Raw genomic sequence first — 8,314 nt, 5'->3', positions numbered from 1 at the left:
TAGCTGACTTGGCCCAACGACGGACACTTGTCGACGGGTCTCTTGAGGGTCAAAGTCGGAATTAATTTAAACTGAAAACAAGTTAGAAGACTCTTCCTGAGGACAGACCACTTGGACAGTAATCTTGAGGGAAGTAATCCATGTAGAATTTTTTTTTATTTTTCTCTTCTAGGTAGTGTAGTACTTCCCCCTTGGTTTTTCTTTTGACCACGGTTCTTTTCCAACGGCTTTTCTTGAACCGGGTTAGGTAGATTTTCCTTTTGTAGTTTTAGGACTAAGATGGGTGAAGGCTAGAATACAACCCCTGATGTGCACACCTGCAAATAACTAAAACGAACTTGAGAGTGTGACGTCTAGGCTCGCTTGTGGACTAGTAAATCTATGCCTTAATTTTGCACATCTTGTCTTGCTTGAATGCTCGTATGAGTGTGTTGATGAACTGATTCGGAATGAGTTGCATGCTAAGTGTGTGGGAGATATTACTTGCATTCTGTGCCTGCATGCGATACCTAGAACTTGCCCTGTGTGTTTGCAAAGCGAAATAGAAGTTGTTTGGTTTTAGAGATGATTGAGGCATTTCTTTGTGCAACCCTATATAATTGTGAATCCACCTGTATATATCGCCATAGTTAACCCCTTTGAGCCTGAAGCCTGTTCTTTGATAACCCTATAATGACCTAAATCTCTGTGTTTGAATAGCTTGATTGTTTGAACCTATACCTCCTAGAAGCGCTTGAATCACTAAAGAACATACAAAAGTCAAAGTGTGGGGTAGTAGGGAGCTAGCGAAAAAAGGGGAATCAAGAATGAATTGTTTGATTGGTGCACAGGCATTGTAAAAAAAATGAGACAAAGAAAACAAAATAAAGAAAAAAAGAAAGAAAAAAAGAAGAAGCCAGTTGCACCTAAAGAAAAGTGGGGGTCACACGTGAAACAAAAATGTGGAAGAAAGATTGGGTTGAGCATGGAAATTGAAATAAAAGGAAGTGTGTATTAAAAGTGCTTAGGGAGGTTAGTCACTATATCCAAATATATCTTACCCGTCCCTTAGCCTACATTACAACCAAATGAAGACCTCTTGATCTTTGACTGAACAGCTCGATTAGTAGAGTATTACACTAGGGGCAAGCTTATGGTGTGTCTGTGTGGCATGTGAATGCTCTTTGCTGAGACTGAGTGAATTCTTTCTATCCTTGGTTCCTTATTGTTTGAATTTTATGTGTGGGGAACTTCTCTTAGACTTGTGATGTGAGGGCCTGTGACTCAGGAAGAAAAAGTAAATCTTCACTTCTGTTAGAGTAACTAGAGTGAGCACGAGTGTGTCATGGCATGAGAGTCTGCATCTGAGGCATGATTGTTGCATTGCTTAGGTTGGTCCTTCGTAATGGCGAGTGTGTCATAAATTGGGGTAATGTATCAAACGGTTAGGCCTAGAAGTGTGGTTTAACTTGCTCGAGGACGAGCAAAGGTTTAAGTGTGGGGTGTTGATAATAGGTGAATTTAACTATAATCACACCTTAAATAACCACCTTCTTGTATAGTTTTGATGATAAAAGTGATAACAAAATGCTCTTATTAGTGTTTTTCATGATTTGCAGGTGATATATGACCAGGGAAGGCTAGGGAGTACTTTTGGAGTCAAAAATGAAGAAAAAGAGGCCAACTGTAAAATTCCCCAAGTAAACCACGCAAAACAGGCCTGAAGATTCAGAGAGCTGTGTTGACCGCGGTTCCACCGCGACCGCGGTGGAAGATAGCTGCGGATAAAATGAGATTCAGAGAAGGCATTTGGCCGCGGTTTGACCGCGACCGCGGCAGAACCGCGGCGGAAGCAGAAAACTTCAGGGACTAAAGTGTAAAACACGGGATTTTTAGACCTAAACCCTATTTTAAATACAAGACTTCGCCCAAGAGAGGCATGTATTGAATTTTAGAGTATCTTGGCAAGGAAAACAATTGTGAGAGATCACCCAAAACATCTTTCTTCTTTTCTTTGATTTTTATTGCTAGTTATGATGAATTCTATCTTAGTTTGTTTTCCCATAGCCATGAGTAGCTAAATCCTTTGTCTAAGGCTTTGATGGAACCTATTGGGGGATGAACATCTTGTTTATGTGAATACAAATTGCTAGTTTCAATCTCTATTTGTTCAACTTTGTGCTTGTTGTAGTTAATTGACAGGATCCTCAATTAGCTGTGCCTATTTAGTGTGCATAACTTGGAAAAGAGTGCATATTTAGGTTATTGTTGAACAACACCACTCCCAAAGTATAAGAGGAATCTATAATTGCGGGTTTAAAGGCGGGATTAGGGATAACGAAGCCTTGGGTGTAATCTAAAGTGAATTGTGCTAAATAAAGTAAGCTAGTGTATCTCGGGAGAGTGCAATTAGTATATTACTGTGATTACTCGGGAGAGATTTACGGTAAGATGAGCGTTCATGATTGATAGAGATGTGTTGGTAAATTTGTATGAGCATAAACAGAAGGGATTCTTTCAATAGGGGAAATCATTGCCTTAGCTTCTTCTCATCATTGTTTACAACCTTAGCATTTTAATTTACAACTGTTTAATTTACTTGCAATCGTAGTTAGTAAAGCGACCTTCAACTGTAATTCAAACATCTGGGAAACTGGTTCTGAAGAGTTTAGTGGGTCTAAAGATAGTGATTGATAGGTTAACTCTCTGTGGATTTGACCCTGGGCGTAATACTCGGGTTATATTTGCAACGTCCGCAGAGTCCTTTTTAAAGGGCATAGTTGGGCGTGATCACCTAGCTTTGGAATCCTTCTTCGTCATCAAGTATCAAAGTGCGGCATGATCGGTATGAACTATGACCTTGGCGCCCATGACATACGACCGAAATTTCTCCATTGCGAACACAATAGCCAACAACTCTTTTTCAGTCACTATGTAATTCACTTGAGCATCATTCATTGTCTTGCTCGCATAATACACCGGGTGAAACATTTTATTCACTCTTTGACCCAAGACCGCCCCAAACGCAACATCACTCGCGTCACACATGAGCTCGAAAGGCAAGATCCAATTGCGTGCGATAATAATCGGAGTGGTGGTCATCTTGTACTTGAGGAGTTCAAAAGTTGTCATGCATTCCTCATTGAACACAGACTTTGCATCCTTTTCCAAAAGTTTGCACAAAGGATTCATTACCTTCAAAAAGTATTTGATAAATCTCCGGTAGAACCCCGCGTGCCCAAGAAAACTTCTAACCCCCTTGACAGAAGTAGGGGAGGGAGCCTTGAAATCATCTCAACTTTAGCTTTGTCCACCTCTATACCATGCTTTGAAATTTTATGGCCAAGAACTATGCCCTCCTCAACCATGAAGTGGCATTTTTCCCAATTGAGCACAAGATTGTTTTATTCACACCGGGCAAACACCCTATCAAGATTCTTCAAACACTTATCAAACGAGTCACCCACAACACTGAAGTCGTCCATGAACACCTCCAAAATTTCTTCCACCATGTCAGTAATAATGGCCATCATACACCGCTGGAATGTAGCCGGTACATTACACAACCAGAATGGCATCCTAGAAAAGGCAAATGTACCATATGGGCAAGTGAAGGTAGTCTTCTCATGATCTTTCGGAGCAATCCAAATTTGGTTGTACCCAGAATATCCATCCAAGAAACAGTAGAAGTCACGCCCAGCAAGTCTATCTAGCATCTGGTCAATAAAAGGCAATGGAAAGTGATCTTTGCGGGTCACTTTGTTCAACTTGCGGTAATCCATGCACACCCTCCATCCGGCGACAGTCCTGGTAGGAATCAACTCATTCTGCGCATTGGTGACCATGATCATACCATCCTTCTTCGGCACACATTGCACCGGCGAAGTCCAAGAGCTATCAGAGATGGGGTATACAACCCTGGCATCCAACCACTTGGTCACCTCCTTACAACTTCTTGCATTGCCTCGTTCAACCTCCTCTGATGTTCCAAGGAGGGCTTTGCATCATCTTCAAGAATAATCTTGTGCATACAAAAGGCGGGGCTTATTCCTCGAATATCAGCTACAGTTCATCCAATTGCCTTCATCCATTTTTGGAGCACCGCCAATGTGGCATCTACCTGTAGGTTGGTAAGACAAGAGGAAAGAATAACTAGCAAAGTTGAACTAGGGCCTAAGAATTCATACCTGAGGTGTGGAGGCAACGACTTCAATTCCAACACGGGAGGTTCCTCAATTGAGGTCTTTGTTGGTGGAGTCTTCCTATTCTCAAGATCAAAAGAGAGCTTCCGAGGCTCATAAGAGTAAGAGCATATTCCATGTAAAGCATTAACACACTCCACCCTGCCTTCATCCTCATTTACATCAAGATTCAACAATACTGCATCTAGAGGGTCCTCCACATTGATCATTGCACTAGTATCATCAATTATCACTGCCATGACAAGATCCACGAATGAGCACACTTCAGTACAGTTGGGCTGCTTCATTGACTTACACACATGAAAGACCACTTTTCATCACCCACCCGGAAGGTGAGTTCCCCTGCTTCCATATCAACTAAGGCCTTCCCAGTAGCAAGGGAAGGTCTTCCCAAAATTATAGGCACCTTAAAATCGACCTCCTAATCTAGAATCAGAAAATCAGCTGGAAAGATAAATTTTTCCACCCGGGCGAGAACATCATCAATTATACCCAAGGGCCTCTTCATCAATCTATCTACCATTTGCAATCTCATGGAAGTCGGCCTCGGTTGTCCAATACCTAAAGTCTTGAAACTGAGTAGGGCATCAAGTTGATACTCGCCCCCAATTCACATAGAGCTTTTGCAAAGTCTGCACTCCCAATAGTGCACGGAATGGTGAAAGCACCGGGATCTTCTAACTTCGGAGCCATTGAATACACTATAGCACTAACTTGGTGGGTCATCTTGATAGTTTCACAGTCCATGGATCTTTTCTTTGTTACCAAGTCTTTCATGAATTTAGCGTAACCCGATATTTGCTCTAAAGCCTCCACACCAAAGGCACATTAATGGATAAGCTCTTCATCATGTCAATGAATTTTTTAAACTGGTTCTAATTTTTCTGCTTCGCGAGCCTTTGAGGATAAGGTGGAGGTGGCCTTGGCAAAGGAGCCTTGGCTTTAGGCACAACCGTTTCCGGCATGTCTATTACGTGTTCCCTAGTCGGGTTCACATCATTCTGAGTTTCCACCTCGGTATCTTTGATATTAATCCTAACTTCTTCATTCAAGTTCTCCTCAATCACATTTTCAACCACCAAAGGGATCTCATCCTCTTGCAACTCAACTTCATCACTCGAAATTTCTTTTTGTTTGGAGGCATTCACATCATCGCCTCGTCGACTTCTTGTAGTTACCGCCATTACATGCCCGGTATTGTTCCCACCCTTTGGGTTGACTACCGTATCACTATGGTAGAGCCCCCTTAGGGCGAGTATTCAAGGATTGTGAGATTTAGCCTAGCTGAACCTCCAAGTTTCTGACTGAAGTATTGTGGGATGCCAACTGAGCATCGGAGTCAGCATTCTTTTTCATCATCTGTTCAAACATCATTTCAATTCTCCCCATGTCATTTTGGATGAACTAGGACCTTGGGATGGGAATGGGGGTGGATTGTTCGATTGTTGATACATTTGGGGCCTTTGAAAGCCTTGCCCACGATTTCCCTGATTGTTATTGTTCCAACCACCCCGATTGTTGTTTCCACCCCAGTTGTTATTGTTGTTGCGCCAGTTATCCTCATTGTTCTGATTATTGTTCCGGTAGCCCCAATTTGGATTTTGGTTGTTGTTCCCCCAATTATTGTTCCCTTCTTGTTGATTTTCCCAATTGCCTTGGGATCTCCATTGTTGTTGTTGGTTGGAAGAATTGCCCTTTTGAACTTGATAGTTGTTCACGTATTGCACTTCTTCATTCTGCTCATTATAACCATCATCTTGGAACCCACCACCGTCTTGGTCATACTGATCTGAACTCCCTTGGTTCTGTTGGCCTCTTTGTCTTCTTTTGTTCACTAGCATATTGACACCCTCCATAGCATTAACTTGTCGAGGAGTTTGAACCTGCTGTAATTGTGCCTTTCCTAACTGGTTCATTGTTGTTGTAAGTTCTGATATTGCCTGTCCATGATCATGGAGCTCCTTGTGCATGTGAATGACCTTGGGGTCACCCTGTAGCACATTTTCTTTACTTTGCCAAGCGGAAGAAGTGTCTGTCATCTCGTCCAATATCTCACACGCTTGATTATACGGTGTGTTCATGAAGTTTTCCCCGGCGAGTTGGTTCACTATGCACTGGTTAGTGGTGTTAATACCCCGGTAGAAAGTCTGTTGTATCATTGCCTCAGTCATATCATTGTTGGGACACTCCTTTACCATAGTCTGGTACCTCTCCCAAATTTCATGCAATGGTTTATTGAGCTCCTGTTTGAAAGCTAAGATTTAATCCCTCAAAGTTTCCATGTGCCCCGGTGAGAAAAACTTCGCAATGAATTTATCCGCCAACTCATCCCAAGTAGTGATGGAATGGTTGGGAAGTCGTTCAAGCCAGTCCAAAGCCTTACCTCTCAGTGAAAAGGGGAATAGTCTCAATCGAAGTGCATCCTCTGATACATTTGTTTGCTTGCTCCCCTAACAGGTATCCACGAAACCTTTAAGGTGCTTGTAAGCATTCTGATGGGGATCACCGGTGAAATACCCTCGTACTCCAACAAGGTCAGCATCACATTTGTAATTTGAAAATTTCCTGCCCGGATCCGTGGTGGGACAATTGCACTCGCATATCCTTGGTTGGGAAGCACCCGAGGAGCCGCTCTTAGAGGTGGCGGGGGAGGGTCTGGAACATTATCATTAGCATTGGCATGGCGGCCTCTCCTTTGTCCTTGAGGCACTAGAGGCACCTCATCATCTCTGTTATCATCAACCTCCTCCCCTGGAACCACGTTTCCAAGAGGGTCATTGTTGTTTTTTGCTGCCATATTGTACCTGAATTGGCATCACACACAAGTTAGTATCACAGAAGGAAAGAAAAAACAATACACAAAACTATTTAGATAGATAGCCAAAACCGTTAGCTCCCCGGCAATGGCGCCAAAAAGTGATCGGTGCCCAACCCTACACCACTACAGAGTGGCGAGAGCGGTCGATGCAGCTTTTACCCGAGAAGGTCGGGATCGAATCCACAGGGAACTAGATTTGGGAATTGGATTCCTATCTAAACTAGCAATGCGTAATGCTCTTAATAACGCTTCCAATCATAATTGTTTGCTTTATAATTCTAATATTATACAACTAAGATGCTAAATTAAACTAAGAATAATTGCTTGAAAGGTTTTCTAAATAGGTAACGAGGCACTAAGGAAGTGACTTTCCCCTAGGTGAATACTTGACGGATTTTAAGGTCTAAAGCAAAGTTTTTATGTTTGGGATCGCGATATAGCCAATGCACGACACTACTCACTCTATAACTCTCGGTAGCTTGAGTGACTTTGCCCTAATTGACTTTCTCAAAACCAATTGGGTGTCAAAATTATATAGGCAATGTAGGCTCAAGTCGGGTATTACTATCTCTAGATTTAACCCTTTAATTGGGGCTATCGATCTCTTGAAAACGCCCCAATTCCTTGTTGGACTGATTACCTAGACTCAAGCTCTCTTTCTCAAGAAGACCCCAAGTCAAATAGGCACATATTAGTGTTTGTAACCACTAATCCAACATAGAAAACACAAATCAGTCCAAATATCAACCACCCATTGTCGCGCTCCCTTTTTTACGCGAAATCGGGTTTATGACATTTTGGTTGAGACAACTCATTCCTTTTAGGAAAGGGGTTTGCATTTTGAAGAGTCGCCACCTAACGATTTAAGGTGCGTTAGGGCACCTAGATGGTTCATTTATAACTACGTTAGGTAACCAAAGACAGGGTAAGGGCTTGAAATTATCCTAAGGGGAAGGTGTTAAGCACCCCTCAAGATCCACCAGTGTGGTTCCCTGCCAAACAGCTTTTGTGGATTTGTACAATTTAGCAAATAAACAAGTATGGCTCAAATAATAGGGGATTTAAGTTTAAGTACGCAGATGTTTGAAAAACAGTTAATGAAAAGCTAGATTTTGAAAAAAATTACAATCTAAGCGTATTTGTGAATGTAAAGGGGTATACTAGGTTCGTTTATAATATGGATCACATCAATGCAATACCCGGTATGACACTCCTCAAAGAGGGGCTACACATGGTATTAACGTACCGGTCATCATATCCATATCTACCCTTTCCCACTCCATGAAGGTAATTAAAGTGAGGGTTGGTCTCGACC

This window comes from Nicotiana attenuata, unplaced genomic scaffold (assembly GCF_001879085.1).
Source record: "Nicotiana attenuata strain UT unplaced genomic scaffold, NIATTr2, whole genome shotgun sequence".
Classification (NCBI taxonomy): Eukaryota; Viridiplantae; Streptophyta; class Magnoliopsida; order Solanales; family Solanaceae; genus Nicotiana; species Nicotiana attenuata.
This window is presented reverse-complemented; position numbering follows the sequence as displayed.